Raw genomic sequence first — 23,202 nt, forward strand, 5'->3', positions numbered from 1 at the left:
TTTTGAAAATAAAAATTTATATCACGCAGTTTTTCTATGTGATACTGGACCTCTATAACCTTACCAATCTCTTGTACTTTCCACTCCAACCCTCCCCTTTGCCCTCTCATCCCCAGGATCTAGAAACTGTTTCTTAGTAACATAACTAGATTGACTGAAAGACTACAGGAAGAAAATTCCCAGATGAGTGAAGAAGACTATAGGACAACTGCAACCCTATATTTCATCATTTCTTGCAATTACTAGCCACCACCATAGGCTCTCTCTATATAAGTACAGCTGTTTTGCTGAAGCCATGCTTACTTTGTCTTTTCTTAAATGCTTTTTCTCCCCCACTTCCATCCACCTAGTGCATCTGTGGGAATTCGTTGAAAACCGTTTTCATTCCAGATGCACTATTTTCTAAAGGTTGTTTTCTATGGTATATGCAACTTGATGTATCTATGCAACCTAAAGGATTGGCTGGCTATTTATACATCAAGACTGATCTAAAATTTTAAATATTTAGAGATATTATTCTGTTATTGTACTAATATGTGCAGCTTAATGGGAAGGAAACTGAAGCAAACTACAGAACTCTGAGGTATTTCTCAGAAGTGATGGGGACTGCTTGACTTTTCAGCAATTCACGTATTTTGCTCTAAGACAGGAAGGATGCATTGTCTGGGCTTTTGGACATGTGTTCCAAATTTCAGTAGTTTTCATTGTTACAGATATTGGATTAAAAAGATTTTAAATTTTGCTTTTAATTATAAATGTTTACTTTGAATAGACAAGTTATTAAGGACTATTATTTTTTATTTAATCATACATATATTGTGGGTATTGTAGCTGAAGTGCTTGAGGCACTGCCTAAAGGTAGCTGAGTGGCATTCTATATGCTATCTCCATTTATTTTTAAGGAGAGTGTAGTAATACTTTGTTTTCTCTCGCTAAGATACAAACCAGATCACAGAAAGATGGTTGAGCGTTTCAGTGATTACTGAAATTGATGTTGTATTAGTTGTACATTATAATTCACACAATAGTATGAACATTTCTGTTCTTAAGACCACAGAAACTACTGTATCCTATAATATTCAACGTCTGTGTGAATTTAGCATGATGAGGAAAAGTGATTGTTAGGGGAAAAGATAGAGATCAGGCTTTTGGCAATAAGACCATATGGCTGCTGTTCAGTTTATGCGCTTAAACTTCATGGTACATTACATTGCTTCAGGCAGTTCTTCAGAAACTTTAGGTCACCTGAAAGACCGTTTTAATACTTGGGCTTGTTTGCAGTTTTAGACAGGGTCTACTTTTAGTCAACTGTTTCTCCACGTTGCCTCACCTAAATATCTGCATGTGATGGATGGCTGCAGGGCTCTGAACTGCTTTTATATCTTAGGTGTTTGGTTTGACTCTAAAATGTATTTTCAGCCTGGTGTTTGGGCCATTCTAGTTGCTGGTAAAATATATACTAGCTCCATCTTCCTCAACTATTTATATATGTATTGGTTTGAGAAACGTCCTAGTATGAAATGATTTAAAAAAAAAAAAAAAACCTCAAAATGTTATTAATATTATGATAAGATATGAAAATATTTGTCTTCTCCAGCTGTAACAACACTGCTAGTAAACATTGCATGTCATTAATTAGAACATATCCTTTGTCTTTTAGTATGTTTTATCTTCTTCATAGACCTAGTATAGCATAATGAGCAACAATTTCATAGGAATTTATCTCAAGCATTTTTGTTGCATGAAGCTAAAGGATGTTCATAAGGAAATGGTAACAACTCCAAACATGTCACGTTGTTCTTGAGAAATGAAAACTGTTTAAATACATTTGTTTAGGATATAAAACTTGAAAGGGAGAGATGGTGTCTTAAACAGATCAGCTGGATATACACTGTTAAAGAATGAAGTAATATTTAAATATTAAGTTGGTTATTAGAAACCAGCTTTGTTCAATAAATATATGTGTTTGAACTGATAGTATTTTCTTAATCGAGGTGAATGCCTAGTGTCAATTATGTGAATTGAAACAGTTTTCATCATGTGTCCCAGCTTGTTTATTCTTAAAATTCCGGTAAGAGTTTGAACTAGTAATTCTCTCATTCATCCTGCCTTATAAAGGTCAAATTAGCGTGTGCTTTTTTGGTATCTGCTGCCAAATAGCTTATCATGCAGTTAGATGTGAAATGAGCTTAAACATTTTGCATCAGACTTAGACAATGCTCTCCCTTACTACTAAAGCTTCAGATTTCATTAAGGGCCTGATTACACAGATGCCCTGAAGAATAATCTCTCCCACTCAACACGTGCTTAAATGCAAAGGTCAGGTTCTCATTGTATGTGACAATAAAACAAAACTAGCCATTATTCTGTGTGTCAAATTTTAGTTTTAGTGTAGAAACAAATTTTAGTTCCTACAATGAGGTAAATACATCTCAGAGTTTACGCTTTTTGGGGAGTTTAGCAAGTATGATACCTGTAAACCTGGACAACACTGGATGGTTGAAAATAGATAGCACAAGGAAGAGAATTATTAAGCCTTCTTGCCTGCCAGAGCAACAGGTGCTAATAGGAAAAAATAAGTACTAAAAATTAATAACTACTAAAAGATCATTTTCAGCAACAGTATAAACAACATGATGTAGTTCTTAAATGACTTAAATGCAAGCTTAAAAAAAAAGGAAATAAATGGAATTACTGAAGGTGATATTCAGCAGGAATGAAAAGTCCTTTTGTCCATAATTCACATTTCTAGTTTTCTAGTATACGTTGAAAATTCTCAGTCATATTATGCAGCATCAAGAGGCATTTCCATTATTTCATTACTGTAGGAGAAGCTCGAAGCTGTAGCCCTCTGAGATGAGGGGGAAGAGAAGGCGGATGGACAGTATTAAGAACTTTTTCCAGTTCTGCATATATCAGTGAGCCCTGTCAGTAGTTTGACAGGTAGGAGGCTTACTGTCAGTATAGGATATATAGTATATCACTTATCAAAAGAACATTCTTATGCCAGTGCATAAGCTGACAGTATACTGTACCAGTGCACCAGTTTACTGGACACTGGAACAACTTTCACATGAATAATGAATAACTAGACTAGGAATCTCTAACTAGGAGAAGAGATGGTTGAAGGGAAAAAATGATGTCTCTGATACAATGAAAGAGAAGAATGGGGAACAATTATTTGTTTCATTTGCGAGTGCAAAGACTAGGAAGCGTTAAATAAACCTAGGAGGTAGCAGGTTCAGAACTAATGGAGGTGGTTTTCATAGGCTGTGTAGTTAAGCTGTGAATTTCTTTCTTGCAGGTTGCTATGAATGCTGAAGGCTTATGTAGGTTAAAAAAGTGACTACACAAATTAATGGAAGAAAATTAACTGGGAGTTGTTATAAACCGAGACGCCAGCTTTGGCTCAGTACATTGCTGATGCACAGCTTGCTAAAGTTTGCAAGTGCATTCTGGAGAAGTATTTTCTACACATTCACTCTCTGGCATCCAAGCTTGCCACTGTGAGACAGGACCCCAGACTATATGAACCTTTGGTTTGATTTGTGTGGCCGTTCTTAGGATATGGTTGTCTATTGCTGGTAATGTTGCAGTGCAACTTAATGATATTTATAAATGTATTTATAATTTCTTTATGAAGTCAGAAATAAATAATCTCTGTGTGGAATATAGGCAAGACTGCGGATGTTCACATGTCGACTCCTAACTATTCATATTTCATATAAAGTGGAAAACCTCCAACAGGACTGTGAATGGCCTACATCTAGGCAATGGATAAACTATGACTTTAGAGAAGAGTGTATTGGGCAGAAATTTGACTTCAGCCAAGACTCTTTGCTTCCAGGCTATTGCTTGCTATGAGTGCAGCAACAGGAAAGAGAGTATGAAAGGAAGAACCAGCATGGTTTCCCTGTTGCAGGCTTATACCCTTTGATTGTGGTCTAGAGATGACTGACAATTCTTAAGTCTTTCATGTTCTTAAAACTATTTCAGTTGGCATTTTGCAACCAGAAATGTGACCAGCTCTGCTTATGACTTGGTTGCTTAATATTTCCCGCCAGAAAGAAAACTCTTCCTCTTAAAAATCTCTTCTGCCTCTGTTCACGATAGTTGCTTGAAAAGAATGAGTTCTTTGAAAATAACTGTGTAGAACTTTTTTTCTACTCAGTGAAATCCTCTCCAGGTCTAACTGAGCTATCCAGAGTATGAAAGTGCCAGAAATTTTCCTGAGAAGTAGGAACAAGGCAATATGCTAAAATAACTGCACATATGAACTCAGCTGGGCTTGCACTGCTGCTGCCAGAGTGACAGCTGCTGCTTCACTAAGAACATCTGAGACTGCCAGAGGGGGCAAGAGGGGAAGATCGAGGCAAGACTCCAGCCCCATGCAGATCCATCACTGCTCTTGAACTTGAGGGGCTCCCAAAAAAAAGGTAAAGTGTAGGCCCTACTTCCTTCTCCTCCTGTCTAATATTAAAACTAATTTCCTCTTAACAGCTTTGTGCTTCCCTCTTCCCTTTTCCAGTGACTTGGCAGGGGTCTCAGAAAGGGCCTTGGATTTTTCTGCCCTTAATATCTGCGCAGATCCCTTGACTCACAGCACCTCTGGGAATTGCACTGCACAGGAAATGTGCTAGCTTAACCTTCTTCACTCTATTTTGCATTTGGTTCTATTTGTTCAAGACCAAGATCCCAAGGATAGTTTGAACATTTCTACTTTTCCCAACAGGGAGAAGTGAGAGAAAAGCCTGAGGTTCCTGAGTTAGGGTGGGGAGAGAGATCATGGGGAGGGTGCCTTCTTCAGCTGCCTGTTTTCAGTCTCGTGAGAGCCAGTGCTTGACTCTGGTGGTCCGTCCATGCCAGCAAGCTACTGAGCTTCTGGGCTTGTCAGTAATGTATTTAAATTTTCCTCAAATGATAACAGTGCTTCAGTGCTTAAAGTCTGTCATGTGGGCTGACAGCTATCTACCAAACTTCACTGAAGGTTTAATGGCAGATATAAAATTCTGTTTTTCTAAATATAAACCTAGGAAGCTACATGCATGTCACCTTTCCCCCTTTAGAAAACCCCCCTGGCAAATCCTCTGTGAAATGTTGCACTGTTTCAGAAATCTATTCAGAAGTTGAAAATGCCAGGTTTTATAGCTAGTTTCTAACACAGTTGCTATCTATTCTCAAAGGACTCTAAACTTTCTCACTTCTGGGACTGAATACATCAAATTTCTGTGCAACTACGGATTTTATCTTTATTTTTTTTCTTTTTTTCTTTTTTCGACTTTCTAGTGTTCAGATTCTCAATGTATTAAAATAATGTTTTTTACAATCAAATTTGTCTGGGGGCAAAAAGGCGGATTGAACTGTTGTCATGCAGTCTTCGTAGGACTTCCCTAGCTGGATACTCAGTGAACTAATCTGTAGGGTCCAAAGACGATGGGTCTGATAGCCGTTGAACTTCAGTTGGCTCGTTTCTTAGCTCCTCTGGCATGTGTCAGAGCACAAAGTTTATCATTCTTTTAAAGACATGCTATCTTAAGCTCTCTGTGACTGTTTTTTTCATCATTCCTGACCAGATGTCAGTAACCTCTACAGAGAAAAGGAGCCCCTTCTTGTGAAAATTGTTTCTCTAAACCATGAAGTATTTCTCTTCCCTCTGTTCCTCTGAATTTCTTATCTTTCTGAAGGAGAATATGTGCAAGTGAAAGCACTTTGTTGGATATGTTTGTCTCCTGTGATCTCCCTTGGATAAGCATCCTGTGTGCGTATGAGAATCTAAGTTCCTCTATATCTCTCTAGTTACTGAGACTCCTAACGATGCCCCAAGATCTTATTCTGTTTCTGGAATAATTATCACCATTTTCCCTTCATGGACCAGTCAGTGTGGGTGGTCTGTTTTCCCTTGACTTCAACTACCCATTTGTCTATATGTGAATCTGCTTGCCAGGGGACTAGTGAGATGTAATGGTCCTCCATCACTTCTGGTCTAGGATAGGTGATGCAACTTGGATAGCATAAGTTGATTCCAAGTGTGCAAGATGCTCAGTCAGGCAGTAGCAGTATTGCTTCCCAGCTAGTTTGTAAGTTGTAAATCTTTGCAGTAATAGTGATGCTGATGGATAGTTCATGGTTTAAATCCTCGAGTGAGACTTAGAAGAACTGGATTCCATTCCAGAGTCTGTGATCATGGGCAAGTTGCTTAATAATACCCTATATCTTCCTTGGCTTGTGTTAAACTGAGAGGGATTCTACAGTCCCATGCTTTTTAACAAATGCCTAATAGGGTTTAGGTTTTTATTTTCTTTGAATATGCAGTGGGTCTTAGATATTACTCAAACTCTCTAGACTTTACTGAAAGAAAAAGGATGCTAACAATTAAGCCTGACTGGGTTTCCTTTTTTTTTTTTTTTTTGGTGGGTTTTGTTGTTGTCTTTTTGTGCTTTTTGGGTTTGTTTTTTGTGGTGGAGGTGCCCTCTTTTGAGCATCCATTATAACTCACTTTCAGAGTCAGGATGCTGGGCTGAATGGATCTTTGGTCTGATTTGGTACAACTGTTCTATTTAAAAATTGATAGTAAGTAGTAGTTCTAACTACTGAACTAAGAATATTTACTAAATATCAAATTTCATTAAAAGTTCTTGGGTGCCTTGCAATATCTCCATCCTGAGCGCAGTACAAACATCCCTAGACAATACAGCATAACACTGTGCAGGCTTACATACGAAGGGCTGCAAGCAAGTTAGCCAGACTGCAGCACAGTTCTCCCTCCATGCACAGCTGATTAGCCATGAAAATATACTTGTTATTTCTATATTGAAGCTGGCAGTTAATTGTTCTTCTAGGATTGAGTTTAGTACCAGCTTAGCTTGTTCATGTGCTCCTGAACCAGTGGTACAGGTAATTCCTTGGGCCCCTAAATGGGGTATGTAGAAATTCTTTGAAAAAACCTGTTATGAATGTATTTTTTCTTCTGCTTATTTTTGTAGTTGCACAGGGTAACCTTAACTAGAGGTTGTTCTTGTTTACTGTAAACAAGATTTTCCAATTCTTTTACTTACTGTTTTGCTAAATCGTTACATAGTTACATATTGGATGAGGTCCTTTTGCTTTTGACGTAGGAAGCATATTCATGGATCATGTTCCATTCCTTGCATATTTTCCATGTGTCTTTGTGCACTGTCCAAAAGACTTTCTTCACAAAACTATCATATAGAGTATAATTATCTTTTACAATCTAGTATTTGTTGGCCTTGCTGCTGTATAAAATAAAATCATTATCTGGAAACATGAACAACTCTTGTTTATTTAACTATTGTATGTTTATACTTCAAGCTGTTTAATACACAATACTTGTTTCCTAACATCAAAGAAACCTGATTCTTCATGTAACACACTAGCCCTTAGTTGCTGCTGGTTGTTCAAATGAGTAAATAGTCAGAATTTCTTTTGTAACCTGCCTACAGATCTTTACTTCCATTGTCCGTACCTTTTAATTGCAATGCTGTCCTAGTGTGTGGAATTCCTCTGCCTGTTTTGTAGAACTGAGTGTAATAGTAAGATTCCTTTCTGTACCTACATTTTGTGTGCTTTTCAAGAGGTGATTTGGTAGTTACTGTTTGTATAGCTAGTCCATATGGAGAAATTAATAGCAATCTTCTCCATATGAACTTCATGGATTGTAAATAATCCTGGTAAAGCTAAACACAAATACTCTGTAGGATTATATCGTAAATATTGCAGATGCTTCAACTCATGTATATCTGGCCATCCATAAGACACTCTTGGAACTGCAGCAGTAAAGGAGTGTGAAACAGAAGGGATGAGCAGCATAGCCCACAATCTGGATCAAAGCTGTGTTGAGAAATATAAAATGTATTGGAACATAAATGAATAACTTGCATTCTTCTTTTGGGCAGCCTAATTGCTGCTGATATGAGTAGCCTGTTGCCCTTTTTTTAACAGATACTAAGTTAGTTGAGAGTTATGGAAGAGACTACGAATCAGCACTGTTCCATACAGCAGCTGCAACTGCCAAGCTGCATTATTCTTACCTAGGCTGTGTCTACCTCTTCCAGTTGGTTAAATGCTTGAAGTTTATTATGCCTATAACACTTCCGTGTATGAAAAAGAGATTCTCCTTCAGTCTACCAAAAAGGCTAACCTCCAGGCAGATAAGTGTTGACACTTGATACGTTTTTCCCTTTGAGCTGTATGCCATAGTGTTTAAACAGCTAACAAAAGTATTTCAAATATTGAAAAAGAAAAAGATTTATGGGTTAACCATTTTTTAAAAATTGTAACAAACAGAGAAATCATTACTATGAAGGCTGTTGACTTTCCTAGTAGATTTGAAGTTGACACCAGGCCCAAAAACACAATAAATCAGAGTTCTGAAAGGCAGCCTAGTACAGAAAGAGTGAATTAAATGCAGAAAGCTCCCGTTATGGAGATGAGTAATTTAACAAGACAGAAAAAATTAAATGCTAAGAATATGATATCTTAAGTACTAAAAGATTAACTTTATTGCTTTACCTCAGACATTCCATTTATTCAGTCAAGGTTACTCTTAACTGCTAATTTTCTTTCAGTAAATTATTTGGTTATAAATTTAACTACAGTAAACTGACAATGTGGTACTGTTTAGAATTATGCAGTAATGGACTGGTACTAATTTAGTGTGCTACTAAGTGGATTTTATTTTCAAAACATTGAATGTATTTTGGCTATATATCAGCCTTGGTGTAGGCTGTACATCTGCATTGGTGGAAGTGGTAGAAACTAACACTCTTCATGATTTTGAGAAGAAAAACAAAGACTATCCCTCTTAGAAGGTGTAGCTGAGAGTTGTGGTTGGTTTTGTTGTTGGAACTAGAGTTAGCAGCTTCACATTTTAATTGTGAGATTCATAAAAAGAAGCAAAAGGTGTAAGAAGGATATTTTTGGCAGGGAGTTGGGGAAAGCACTCTCCCCTCTACCTATAGAAGCTGTTCTTTTTTTGTGGTTTCGTGGATGATGTGGGGGGGAGGGAGGACAATGAAGCCTGCTTTTTGGGGGAAGGCAAGGCCTTACTGGATTAGACTGAAAAAAATACCTTAGCATGTATGTATACATTCATTCAGTCCTTTGGTTAGCAAATGTTCTTCTTTGGATGCAGCTCTTCCTCAACCAGTATGGGCAGAAACTAGCTGGTAATTGCTTCATTTTCTTCAGGTTATGGCAGAAGGAAGCTGAAATTGAAACATCTAGGTTTTCTTTTTTCTTTCCTTCAGGGGCATGACTTGAAAAGTTGATTATTTCAAGTTCAAACTCTGTGAAGCCATTGTGTTTTTTTTCTAGTATCTGTCAAATAGAATTAGGGTTCATGATAAGGTCACCGGTGGGTATAAATAGATGAAGATATTATACCCACCCCATAAGCATGACTAGAATGTTTTTAATTTGCTGGGTTAAAATGTATAGTATTGTTTTTATTTCTGTAATGTGTTTTTATTTGCACTATCGCTTCTTTAAATAAGGCTTAAAGGGAGCATAAAATTCAGGAGTGTTATCGCTATTGCTTTATTTTTGTTGTTGAAAGATAAAACCCTGATTAGTTCCTAGTTCATGAAAAGGACGATTAATTTCTAATTTAAAACAGTATCATTACAAGCATTACATGGTTTTGTCCTAAAACAAAAGATACAAAGAAAAACCTGAAATTCTGTGCTATGTACTCACAAACCTATCACTAAAAATGGGTAAGTCTGTTGGACTGTGGCTTTTCATTCATCTTCGCCGTAATCTTAAAGCTACTATAATAACTTTGTGGGATAATCATACTGTAAGTTACTTCTTAGCGCACTTTAAATCAGAGACTTGAGCCAGTTACATACTTAATTTTTTTTCAAGGTATTTAATTTCCTCAAATACTTACAGCAATGTTTTCCCAGTAAAATTAAGAAATGCAACCAAAGCATTTGCTCTGTACAGCTGCACAGAGGGATTTTTTCCTCACCTGCTACTAAATACCTGTTGAGAAATGAATGACGTTCTTGCTCCTTTGTCCCTTTTGTTCCTCTTGGGTCAGATCTGAACAACAAAATTGTAACCTATCATATCTGAATATTAAGTGCTGATAGTTTAAAAACTCATTACCAGTGATGCACCTCATGTGACTGTAGAATCTTTGAATAAAAATTTTTATCTATTTTAGAAATCTAGATGACATGAAAAAATTCTTATACTCTGATTAACTGAAACTGGATATCTGAATATCACATACACACACAGAGTTATTCTTCAGCATGTTGGTTTTTTTGCATTGTAATTTTTCATCAAGAGCCATTTAAAGGGATGCAATGCAGAAATAGTTCATGATTAACTGCATGTAGTGATAGGTTGGAGACCTGGGGAGGAGACTGCTTAGATATGCAGAAAGACCTGATTCATGAGATTAAAGGCTTCTGTTTCTCTAATTCAAGTAATGATGCCCAGCAGGAAAAGGTGGTCCAGACGGTCATCTGCAGCTACTAACAGTCTTCTGGGTAAATATCTAAAGCGGCAAAATATCTGTAGTGGCTGGTGAATATGAGTGTCCTGACTGCAGACACTGGAGGGAGTTTAACGTGTATTTTGCCAAGGAGATTTCTGAGATGATTAAAACATGGATTACAAGAAGGAGGAGAAAAAGGCAGAAATGTGAAAAATAACTCTATGTGAAAAGGATTTAAAAGAAAAAAAAAGTAGCCAAGCTGTTTCCACCCTTGTGAAATTCATGCTAACTCACCCCAAAGTACTTGTTTTCACACAGTATTGCTATGATTTCTATATGAAGAGGCTAACAGCTCTTTTCAAAAATAATGTAGCTGTTTCTATCATTCTTTATTAAAGGTTGTCTAATTTCTTTTGTGACTGAATAGAAATTTATGAGCGTGGGGAATTCAGTGGGCATGTGTAGAAGAAGATAGTTCTTCAAGGTCAGCAATGACACTGATCTTGTCAGATGAAGCATTCTTCATCAGATGAAACTATATGTTTTATTATATAATTTTTATAAAATGAGTTTGAACTGAGAACAAAGATTGTTTTGTTTTCCTGATAATCTAAAGCCCTTTGGAAAAGTATTTAGCAGAAAATGTCAAAACGGCATTTCTTGCAAATTGGATCAAAACCACATTTCAAAACCATGGAATTTCCCAGGAAAGACAACCTTGGCTTCGTATGCTCTAGTGTGTAAATCTTGGTCTGTCCTGGATTGTTTTAAGTGTTTCTTTTTTGGTTATTAATTGAAGGCACTGACTCTTTTTCTTCCCCCATCTCCATGGAAAATGATAGTCTCTTGAATCTTAAACACTGTATTTATTTACACTAGGGTCATGCAGATGGCTTTGCAGTAACGGCTGCTCATTAATGTCCTGAATGGCCACCTGTGATCTGAATAACAACCTTAATCTAATCAGATTTGTAGAAGAATATTTCACATTAACAGTAACTTTATATTTAAATTAAGAGCAGGAAAGCACTGAAGCAATTGCATATGAAATGCAAATCCAGTTTGCATAGTTTTCTGTCAATAATGTGAAAAAATCAACTTATTAAGAGGTTGGTTCTCTCCTGAAATATTTCGGCTGATGTTATGAATGTTCAAATATAGTCCTAGCCATCTGAGTGTAATGGGAGATTTGTCCAATTGAAATTATTTTGCTGTTTAAACAGTGAAGCTGTGATTTCCCCCCCACCCCGCCTTGTTTTATGTTTCCCTCCCTCTGCACAGAAAGCAATCCTAAATAAGCAGATTAATACGTGGGATAGCTCCTCTTCATTGTTCTGTGCAGCCCTTCCAGCTTTTCGTAGCCAGTTGGACTTGTTAGGAGGAGCTAACTGATTGGTTGCTTCCTGGGCTCAGCTTCATAAATTATAGCACAGCATGCATAAGCATGATTCCTACAGTTGCAGTAATCCAGAGGCCTGTCAGTTCCTGACTTTATGCATGCTTTTTCCTACTTGTTTTATAATATTGCACTGGAATTTCCTGTCTTAGATAGTTTGCTATTGCATCTTCAGGAGTCTGTGAGTAATTTTGACTTTTTCAACTCTGCTAATTACATACCGAAAGCAAGAATGCTTGTGTTTAGGAAATAGTTCATTAGCAGCTAACACTTGAGATTCTGTGCTGTATGAGATCAGGTACAGTTAACCCTGTAGCTCTTCTCTTGCTAGGGTTAACATAGCTCCATGCTGTTGCAGGCGGTCAGTGCATTTGGGGCTCGTTCATTTCTGAAAAGGGCTGTGTTTGACTCCCATATTCCTTGTACTTCTATAATAAAATATACTGATGCTGCATTACACCTCATTTGTATCTAATCAAGGCATACGGTGTCCTTCATTTTCATATAGTCTCGACATCGTATAATGGCAGTGGTGGTTGAACTATTGAAGGAACGTACAAAAATAGCAGTTTACAGTAGAGTAAAAGCTCCTTCCCTCCTCCCCCATCTTCTCTAAATAGGAACAGACATACCAGTAGAAAGCAGGACACTTAACATCCAGTATGTTATACAATTGTAAAGCTTAACTCGGTGGGATTTTGTTTGCTTGGTTTTTTTAATATGGTGCTTTCCTGACTCTTTAGGAGTTGTTTTAGAAGCAACTTAAATGCCAGCATGTTGGAGTTCACTTTTTTTTTTTTAATTAACCTACTCATAGTGAATTAAAACAGTGGGAAACGCTGCTCAGGATCTGCAGGTTTAATCAGATGGAGTTATTACAGCGACTCCCTCATCGGTTTCCTGAGATTGTCGAGTGTTACTTTGGTCCAACTGAGGCTTAAAACAATAGAGTAGCAGACTGAGGTCAGAAATTAGAAAGCTACCAAGCTAGCGATCTATACCTCTCTAGTAAATGCTACAAGGTCATATTACTATATATACGTTAGTTCATGCAAGGAACTTTCCACATTACTTACTTTTCCAGTGGAAACATCATTTCATTGTGTGGTGTAATAAAGCCAGTGTTTGTGGGTAAATAATTTGGGTTATACTAAGTACATACTTTCTACTAGCAGAATTTAAGCCTATGCTGCTGCTTATTAGCTTTTCTTCTTGAAGCCATAGCTTTTCAGACAGGTTTATGTGAGTAAATAATTTTAAAATAGTAAATGTTTTTGACAGCTGACTTGTTCTTTCTAATGATTATTATGCCTTCTGGGGATATAAAATGCATTTGTAAAACTTCTGTGATATCTTTTTTGTTGTTGTTAGCAAAGAAATTATTTTTTTAACTTGTAATAGAAAAATAGGAATGGAATTTAGCAATATGTTTTTATTCTACTGTTAAATGCTTATTTTACATAGTGTTTGGCTACATTTTCAACTTCTAAAAAGTTTTTAGCTATTGCATTTATGATTAATAATGAAGTAGAACAATTTTTTGTATTAGCAGCCTTATGCTTATCAAATTCCTTTTTATAAGGAGTGCATATGTGTATTTCTTCAAATGGTCAATTATATGTAGTGTATCCTGCAGTGACTGCAGGATTACTGCTTGCACACCTTACATTGTAATGCATAGATTAAAATTGCCATTGCAAAATGGAAATAAAGATTATAGTGATACTGTTGCAATCACTTTTGTTGCATGAGACTCAGCAAAATAAACTTAACTCCTCCAAATAGTTTTATGAAGGTACACAAAGAAGTATTTTCTTTCCTTCGGATAGTATTTGAGATAATTTTCACCAGCTCTGCCTTCAGCTGTCAACTGTAGTAAATACATGTGTGATATAAGACCTAATCCACAGTGAAATGCATTTGACTGAGATGGTATGCATTTAGTGAGTCACTGAATTATAGCAAAAAAAGCAGTTTATATTATGGATATTTCTGATATAAATCCTAAGTAGTTTCCTTAGATGTAAAAAATGAGTTACAGCATAGTTCTTATGATGTGTGCAAAATGCAAGGAAACGACTTGGTGAGATATTAAACTTGGAGAATGTGGTATTGTGGTCTGAACTGTCACATGATTTGTCACTTTTAAAATGAATATTATCTCTGCTATATATATATTTTCTTAAAATCTTGTCAGGATATTTACATCTGAACATGCTACTTTACTGTTCCTATACTCAACAAAAATAAGAGACACTAATCTATGAAAAAAACTTGCATATGTTTTAAGTTCCTTAGGGCAGTATATATGCTGTAAACCCAAGCGGAGTGATATGGAAAACAGGTCTTCTGCTGTAGCTGAGTGCATGCACTGTTTCAAGACTACTAATACCATGTTTCCAGGAACTGCAAGGTAATGGATTTATAATTCTGTAGGTGAGATTTGGAATCTAACATTACTGCAAGCGGTGCCTACAGGCTGGATCAAAGCCCTATTGTGCTGGATGCTGTTCAAACAAGTAGTAAAAGGCAGTCCCTGCCCTTAAGAGATTATAAACTAAACAGGATGGTAGACACAGGATGGAAGTACACACAGTTTAAACATAACTTTGGGCCAGTCGCAGCAAGTCAGCAACTTAGGACGGAATAAAATTCTGGGACACAGCTGCAATATAGTATTGTATTAGAAATATCCGTAGCAAAGAGCTAAGGCAGTGGTGGTCTCCATTAGGAGGACACCTATTTGATCCCAGAAGCAGTATAGATATATTATGCCAAGGGGCAGAATTCGCTCGTGCTGAACACTGTACTGCTTCATGTGTAGGTGCTTCCCAAGTTCCCTAATTTATAGCGGAGTGCCTGCTTGGTTGTAATGACCCTTCTTGAAGGAAACTTTTGTTCATTATTATGTTTGTCCTAATGTTTTACATCCACTTTAAGAAATCTAGATAGCTGGATTTTTCAGAACTCTCTTTTAAAAAAAAAAAAAAAAAAAGTTTTCCCAACTGCTCAGTAGAGATTTTCAGACTTGTATCCTTTTTTTAAAACATACCAAAGGCTTTTCTCTATAAAGGATCTTAGAATCAAGGGAGCTTAACTTTGCAGAAAATATAGCCTAAGTTATAGGGTATGTATGTCCCCTACCTTGAGTCTTACTGGGCAAGTTGCATGCATTGGTGTTTGATCTGAGCAGATAAATTTTGTGTGTGTTCATCTGCTTGAATGTAAGACTGATATGAAGGAATAGTGTTAAATGCATTTATATGTAATTTGGAAGATCTTCTAAAAACAAAAATCTCAAATCCCTTTAAACTTCCCTTTAAACTCTAAGGTCTGATGCTTTGCTAGTGAATTAGCAGTGTAAGTACAGGTATCCATTCTAGCAAGATAATTAGTACAAAAACTTTGGAACATGTTTTGGAAAATATTTTTGTAAACGTGTTGCTTACAAATATTTAGCATGTTGCTTACAAATATTCAGAACTATGCTTATTACAAAATTGCAGTCCTGGCTACCGTTATGCCCTGCTTTTTTGTTACAGTCTCCTGATGGGCAGCTAAACAGTAAGCCATTTGCAGCCAGTAAAACGTTTTTTTCATTTGTGCCCATGTGCACCAGATGGCAGTTGAATAAACCTCTGTATCAATAAACCCCCTGCTCCCAAAACTAAAAAACAGAAAAACAAGTTTTGTCTTCTGCAAACTGTCCCCGTTTTATCCATTGCATGCAGCTTGTGCCTGTCCCGCTGGCAGATCCTTCATACAGACACCTGACAGAGACTTGATCCTAAAAAATCACTGAAAGGCACAGACCATTGCTTAGTCAGGCAGCTAGTGCATGCCCCTGCTTCTGCTAATAATTCATGGCAGCTCTGGGAATTAAGCACAGGTCAAAATAAGTAGAGGATCTGACAGGGCCTTCTGTTACTGTTGCTATGTAATATTATTTGAATGATGATAGTGTCAGGCACTGCTTATCTCAGGAGTAAATACACTGGTGTTCCTCAGTTTTACAGTTTTAAAGTACTTTTGCTTCACAGAAGAATTTAGTGATATCACTGGATTGTTGTGGGTTTAATGTTATAATCTTTCATAAAAATAATATAGAGCTTATATGCAGAAATCCACAGTCCACAAGAAAGAACAGAATTTCACTTTGCCTAAAGGTAAATGGCACTTTTTCTTCTCTCTTGTTTACAGTGATCTATTTACATTTCTGAATTTACTATGCACAATATAAAATATATTCTAGAGCTTGCAACCAAAAGTCTTCTCTCTCTCTTTTTCTCTTTTTAAATGGGAGGTTTCTTGCTTTCTACCAGGCTGATCACTGAGTTATTTCACTCTTACAAAAGAAAAAGAAGAAAAAAGTGTATAATCACATCACTATAAGCTATTATATCTTCTTAAGACAGTATAAGAATATACCTGTGATGTGTGTGTCTTTTGGTAGTTCACTCAGCAGATGCAAAAGGGCCGGGGGAGAAACTTGAAGGGGAAAAAAAAATATTTCCAATCATATTTGAGAATAAGAGGGAACCAAAGGGAAAAAGTGGGAATGTTGAAGCTAAAGTGAGTTGTTCAAATGAATGTTTTTAAGATGTCTTTAAAATGCTCTTTTATACTTTTAAATGAAGTATGCAATTCAGTTTTGCCTGGGCGGAGGAGTAAGAGAATCTGCAAATAATATTATTAATGAAGTAGCTTTTGTCTGGCTTATCTAATTTTATCTTTACATGTGCTTTCTGTGGACACTTCTGTGATGAATGTTTTGACACTAAAATATACTTCAAAGCTGTATATGTGAATGTTCATGGTAGGTGAACATTTACATTTATATGTATGTTGAAAACGCCTTAAGCAGAAGCTGTACTGATGATTTCCATGTATTTACATTCCTAAAGGTCAACTATGGGATTTTTTTTAGTTTCTTTGTGTCGGGATCTGAGTTTTGTGCATCTGAAGAAGTAATAAACTGCTTGTGTTCCAGCTTATTTTGCTTGAATGAAAATATTGTTATTCAAAGTAGGAAACAATATATTTAAATTTTTGGGCTATAATACCAATATCCTCCCCCCAGTAATATAGCTGCTGGCTCCTGTATGGTGAATTCAGTGGTCTTTGTATGAGAAATCCTCTTTGTCTTTTGCATTAAATAACTTGCTCACAAATTTTACCTGTCAAAACGACTTGAGAGCTAGCAAAGCTCTGATTTGCTATTGCTTGGAATCTGAATTACAGCCCACAGAGAGTCTGTTTGCTTTCTTGGTACATCATATTTTAAGTATGATCTCATCCCTCTCTCCACTTCTGACAAAGCTGCATTGACCAAGACTTTTTTCTTTTTCTTTTTCTTTTTTTTTTTTTTAACTCTCATGGTGAGAAGCTCTCAGTAAGGACTGCAGTTATGTTATTTGGAGGCTTCTACAACTTGGAAATGAAATAATTCCAGTTCAGTAACAGATCTGAAAAGATGATAAAAGGAGAGGAATAGCTGTTTGTGTGTTACGAATTAGTTCGGTATACTTTTCGGATGTGGATGACAAATGTTTCCTTTGTGCATGATGTGTGTTTGTAGGTGGTCTGAGGGCAGGTTAGGAGCTGAAATGGAGGGATAAAAGGGATGTGGCTTTATGGCCTGTGATAGGCAAGGAGCTAGGTGGGAAGCTCCTAGGACCTACTGAGTTTGCTTTGGAAAGGGAATCTGTGCTTGACTGGAGTTGTTCTTATCCCAGACAACCCTCCTATATCTTAAGCTCTCTGATACAGTAACAGGGAAGAATACTGCTGATCTTGCTATGTTGAAGTTTAATATGCAGCTTACCCAGTCTTCAGTGATAGCTATATTTTCTGTGTGGTCCACCCTTTTTGCAAATGCAATTTTTTAAAAAAATTTTTGCTCATTCCTGTCTTACAATTTTGAAAATGTGGGCCCTCATTTAACAGTAAGCTCCCTGTGAAAACTATGTAGCTTTTCTACAATGAAAAAATGTTTTGCATGGGACATTCGTGGTGATATACCACCAAACCAGAGCAGGCAAGTATGTAGTTGTGCTTATGTATGTACTTATGTTGAATGTACTTATGTATGTGCTTATGTTGAATTTTGGTGATGTGAATGATTTTTTCCTGCTGTTTTTAAATTTTAAATATATGATTTCATTATGGGGAAAATATATATCACAACATTATTTTTAATCCAACATGTTTAACAGTTAAGTTGAAATGGATTCTGTCTAGTCTGTATCTTATTATTTAGGGATCTGAGCTCCTCCCCTGCACCTTTTTGAGATCTGGGCATTAATATGAAAGTTTGTAGTTTCATTAATTTATAGCCAATGAATCTCCATTAAATTCCATCCTTCTGCCCTCTCTTTCCTGCTTCATGAGTAAAGTGCTATAGAAAAGAAGATATATTTTCGTAAGAATGTGTTTTCTACTTTCTTTGTCCTCAGTAATATACATCTTATTACATGAGATTAGTCTCGTGAGTAGATAGTTAGGGTATGCGTACAAACAAACATCTCTGAGAAGAGCTATAAAATCCAAATTATGCTTGAAATCAGTTTTAAATCGAGGCCTGAATTTTTAATATTTTCACCTTTCATGATCTCAATACTGTATACAGCTTCTAGACTCAACTTACATGGAGGTTTTGAACATCTGTGGCTTATCCATTTAAACAGATGGTAAAATCTGTTATGTCCCAGGCATTTGCAATGCAACATGGTGTTTGGCACAAATGTGTTTGTACATCCACCTATCTTTGACCATTAGAAAGACTGGGTTTACTCCAGCCTTTTAGTATATGAAATTTCTAGCTGTGTACTGCTCTTGGACTTGAGGGATGTGGAATCTGTTATTTGCCTGTTATCTCCATATGGATGCTTTCTATCAAGACATTTAATTATGAAGAGAGGGGAATCTGTTAATTACTGATTAACCTTTTTTTATAATAGATTCTCATATAGTGGATATAGCACAGCATGTGTGTATATGGTAACCTAAATAATTAGCTGAAACCTGAAAAGACCTGAAAGATGATATACTCTGCATTTAATTAGAATTACAAGGCGTAGGATCATCCACCTAATGCCCAACTAATCAACATTGTGTGTTTTTTTTTTCCCCCTAACTCAAACATAAATCTCTCTGGAAAAACAACTGTTGCTCTGAATAATCTATTCAAGTTTATTTTGGATGAAGATGGCTACTCCTGATGACAGAACAGAATCTGAGTACATAAACCCCCGTCATTACAGGCACTTCCTGAAGTCTTCTCACAGAAATAACACTAAGATCCTTTATGAAAACATTCACATTGCCTTGTCATGTGCCTGGCTGTGGGAATACTGATGTATAGGATAACCCACAGGAAGGGAGTCATAATACTGAAATTCCCCCAAAAGTATAGTATAGACTGATCAAAGGGCATTCTTCTAGCATTTTTTCCATGCAGGAGGATGGCATTTAAAATTCACACAAAAAATAGTGCTAGAAAATAGCTACATTGAGGTAATTGGCCATAGGGCCTTTTGTCATTTCTAGGTTTAGTGTGCAATAGGAAAAGCAATAATAGCAGGAGGAAGAGGGAAAAAAACAAAAAAGGGAACTGGTGGTTTTAGCTGGTTTAGTAATTAGCAACGTCTGTTGGCATAGTGGATAGTGTGGAAAAATGCATGAAATAACCCTTTCAGAAACTATTAATTGAAAAGATAGGAAATATCTTCCCTACTTTAGCAATGTGTTGAATTAAGGGATTTGAAGGGGATGCTTTATGGCTCAAAGACTCCATTTTTCTGGAGTTCTTACATTAGCTTCTTCCTGAAATACTACAGTTTAATACTGTTTTAATTTAAAAAAATGCATATTTTTGGAAGATAATTTCTTGTAGCCTCAGCTACTGACTCTTAATTCTGTCTTTTAGTAAGTCTTATTGCAGTTTAAGATCAAAATATTACCTTCCAAGTCTGTTACTAAAGTGTGATACAATCATCATAAATACTTTCCAGTGCTGGCTGATTCCAGGGTTTTTAATATAATCCTTGGTTTTAGGTACTCTTGATCCTTCTAAAGTGTATGGAGTATTACTTTAAAAATTCCTCTTTTCATTTGAAGTTTTTCATCCTCGGAAGCTTTCATGTGCTCATTGTAGTTGTCATTTTCAGAGATACTCAGCAGTTCACCATGTGTCTTGTATTAGTGTTAAGATGATCTGTTCTGGAAAAATGCACTTATTTTCTTCTATATTTATTCTTCCTAAAATCTGCTCTTTAGAGAGATTTTTGAACAGTGAAGCTCACTAAGTTGGCCACTAAAAATTATAACTATTTTTATGATAGTAAACAAAGTCTGTGCTGGAGGTGTGTGGGTGGTCTCTGTTTTTTGTTTTTGTTTGTTTTTCCGAACTGAGATGCTTGCACGGCTGTTGCATTGGAATCCTGTATAAATCATGGGCAAGGGTCACTCTGGCCACATATCACAGCCTGTATGTATCCATGCTATGCTGCTCTGTGTGCCATAGCCTTAAAACATAAATAATTTTTTTGTGCACTCTCCCCATCCCCCACCCTGAGTAGAAAGTGTCTGAAGTTATATTGAAAAGATGTTTTCTTGCAGACCATCAGACTGAAATTTTCATAGTATGAAATGTGACATGTCCAGTATGCTTTGGAGTCTGGCAGGAGTGTGCAAGGGGGTTTTTGAGGGTATGAAGCCAACTGGGATAGTGGAGGGTGGAGGGAGACAAACCTAGTGAAATCCTGCCTGTCCCTAAAGTGTGCCACCCCTCGCACCACGCCTGGGCACTGTCTCACGGTGCTGGCTGCCATAGTCGGGGCTACACTAGGAAATCACAGAATCACAGAATCGTTTAGGTTGGAAGGGACCTCTGGAGATCATCTAGTCCAACCTCCCTGCTCAAGCAGGGTCACCTAGAGCATATTTCCCAGGATCACATCCAGACGGGTTTTGAGTATCTCCAGGGAAGGAGACTCCACTACCTCTCTGGGCAACCTGTTCCAATGCTCTGTCACCCTCACAGTGAAGAAGTTTTTTCTCAGGTTCAGATGGAACTTCCTGTGGTTCAGTTTCTGCCCGTTGCCTCTTGTCCTGTCGCTGGGCACCACGGAGAAGAGGCTGGCCTCATCCTCTTGACACTCCCCCTTCAGATACTTGTACACGTTGATGAGATCCCCTCTCAATCTTCTCTTCTCCAGGCTGAACAGGCCCAGCTCTTGCAGTCTTTCTTCATAGGAGAGGTGCTCCAGCCCTCTAATCATCTTGGTAGCCCTCCGCTGGACTCCCTCCAGGAGTGCCATGTCTCTCTTGTACTGGGGAGCCCAGAACTGGACACAGTACTCCAGGTGAGGCCTCCCCAGGGCTGAGGAGAGGGGCAGGATCACCTCCCTCGACCTGCTGGCAACACTCTGCCTAATGCACCCCAGGATCCCATTGGCCTTCTTGGCCACAAGGGCACACTGCTGGCTCAGGTTTAACTTGTTGTCCACCAGCACTCCCAGGTCCTTCTCGGCAGAGCTACTTTCCAGCAGGTCAGTCCCCAGCCTGTACTGGTGCATGGGATTATTCCTGCCTAGGTGCAGGACCTTGCACTTGCCTTTGTTGAACTTCATGAGGTTCCTCTCCGCCCACCTCTCCAGCCTCTCCAGGTCCCTCTGAATGGCAGCACAGTCTTCTGGTGTGTTAGCCTCTCCCCCCAGTTTAGTATCATCAGCAAACTTGCTGAGGGTGCACTCTGTCCCTTCCTCCAGGTCATTGATGAATATATTGAACAAGACTGGACCCAGGACTGACCCCTGGGGGACACCACAGGCCTCCAACTTGACTCTGCGCCATTCACCACAACCCTCTGAGCTCGGCCATCCAGCCAGTTCTCAAGCCACCTCACCGTCCACTCATCTAGCCCACACTTCCTGAGCTTACCTAGGAGGATGTGATGGGAGACAGTGTCCAAAGCCTTGCTGAAGTCCAGAAAGACAACATCCACTGCTCTGCCCTCATCTACCCAGCCAGTCATTCCGTCATAGAAGGCTATCAGATTGGTCAAGCATGATTTCCCTTTGGTGAATCCATGCTGACTACTCCTGATCACCTTCTTGTCCTCCAGATGCTTAGTGATGACCTTCAAGAGGAGCTGTTCCATCACCTTTCCAGGGATGGAGGTGAGGCTGACAGGCCTGTAGTTTCCTGGCTCCTCCTTCTTGCCCTTTTTGAAGACTGGCGTGACATTGGCTTTCTTCTAGTCCTCAGGCACCTCTCCTGATCTCCAGGACCTTTCCAAGATGATGGAAAGTGGCCTAGCGATAACATCCGCCAGCTCCCTCAGCACTCGTGGGTGCATCCCATCGGGGCCCATGGATTTGTGGATGTCAAGTTTGGACAAAAGATCTCTAACCTGATCCTCCTCCACCAAGGGAGAGTCTTCCTTTCTCCAGCCTTCCTCTCTTTTCTCCAAGGTCTGGAATTCCTGAGGACTGGCCTTAGCAGTGAAGACTGAAGCAAAGAAGGCATTCAATAACTCTGCCTTCTCTGTATCCTTTGTCACCAGGGCACCCGCCCCATTCAGCAGTGGGCCCACGTTTTCCCTAGTCTTCCTTTTGCTATTGATGTATTTGAAGAAGGCCTTCTTGTTGTCCTTGACATCCCTTGCCAGATTTAATTCCAACTGGGCCTTAGCCTTCCTTGTCGCATCCCTGCACGCTCTGACAACGTCCCTGTATTCCTCCCAAGTGGCCTGTCCCCTTTTCCACATTCTGTACACTTCCTTCTTCTGCTGGAGTTTTGCCAGCAGTTCCTTGCTCATCCATGCAGGTCTCCTGCCCGCTTTGCTGGACTTCTTCCTCAGAGGGATGCACTGATCCTGAGCCTGGAGGAAGTGACGCTTGAATATTAACCAGCTCTCTTGGACCCCTCTTCCTTCTAGGGCCCTACCCCAGGAGATTCCCCTAAGTAGGTCCCTGAAGAGGCCAAAGTCAGCTCTCCTGAAGTCCAGCGTTGCAATCCTACTCATTGCCCTGCTCCCTCCTCGCAGGATCCTGAACTCCACATACGCTAGTGGTTCTAGTGGAAGATCAGTGGTCCAGGGTTCAAGCTTGCACCCTGGCTTTGCTGTTTGGCCTTCAGGAGCACAGATCTACCCACCACATTTACTTGTCGTACTACTGAGCTGTTTTTGGTTTGGGTGACTTCTCAGCCTTCTTCCTTCACTGATGGAAACACTTCCTGATCTGCCCTTTGCTTGTTCATAAAGGCAGGTCCTCACCAACCGGCTGCCCTGTATTTTCATAATCGGGGCAATTCCTTGAAGAGCAGCCTCTAG

The 23,202-nt window shown here is 38.4% G+C and overlaps 1 protein-coding gene across 1 annotated transcript in view; it reads left to right on the forward strand.

Annotated features, from left to right (window-relative positions):
* Positions 1–4,093: 4,093 nt before the first annotated feature.
* The window catches only part of LOC138064810 (3',5'-cyclic-AMP phosphodiesterase 4D-like), a 190,198-nt gene continuing 171,089 nt past the window's right edge, over positions 4,094–23,202 (forward strand). The window contains exon 1 of the mRNA XM_068928785.1: positions 4,094–4,436. The gene's annotated coding sequence lies outside the window, so the exon portion shown is untranslated. The remainder of the gene's footprint in view (positions 4,437–23,202) is intronic.

This window comes from Struthio camelus, chromosome Z (assembly GCF_040807025.1).
Source record: "Struthio camelus isolate bStrCam1 chromosome Z, bStrCam1.hap1, whole genome shotgun sequence".
Classification (NCBI taxonomy): domain Eukaryota; kingdom Metazoa; phylum Chordata; class Aves; order Struthioniformes; family Struthionidae; genus Struthio; species Struthio camelus.